The sequence below is a fragment of the Morone saxatilis genome, unplaced genomic scaffold (genome assembly GCF_004916995.1).
Source record: "Morone saxatilis isolate NCDOM2014 unplaced genomic scaffold, NCSU_SB_2.0 Contig16, whole genome shotgun sequence".
Taxonomy (NCBI): domain Eukaryota; kingdom Metazoa; phylum Chordata; class Actinopteri; family Moronidae; genus Morone; species Morone saxatilis.
This window is the reverse complement of record NW_023339718.1, coordinates 41,484-41,702: the sequence shown is the minus strand read 5'-3', so window position 1 is coordinate 41,702 and position 219 is coordinate 41,484. Positions and strand designations below refer to the sequence as shown.

At 36.5% G+C, this 219-nt stretch overlaps 1 protein-coding gene across 1 annotated transcript in view; it reads left to right on the top strand.

Annotated features, from left to right (window-relative positions):
* zgc:101664 (uncharacterized protein LOC450064 homolog) overlaps window positions 1-219 on the top strand; it is a gene marked incomplete in the record, with an annotated part of 3,901 nt that overhangs the window by 1,340 nt on the left and 2,342 nt on the right. The window contains 1 exon segment of the mRNA XM_035658778.1: window positions 183-219.

Genomic DNA, 219 nt, shown 5'->3' with positions numbered 1-219 from the left:
ATCAACAATAAGTTATAATGACAATAAAACAACAATATGACTGAAATCCTCGCAGTTATTCTCAGCTTCAGATCTACTGATGTTCATTAAAGTTCAACTATAACTGAATATTTAATATTCAGTTTGATGTTCGGTCAGATCTTCTGTTGTTCACACATTAACAGCTGCTGTTTTCCCATCAGCCCTGAAGCTGACGTGATGAGGATGAGGAGGAGGATG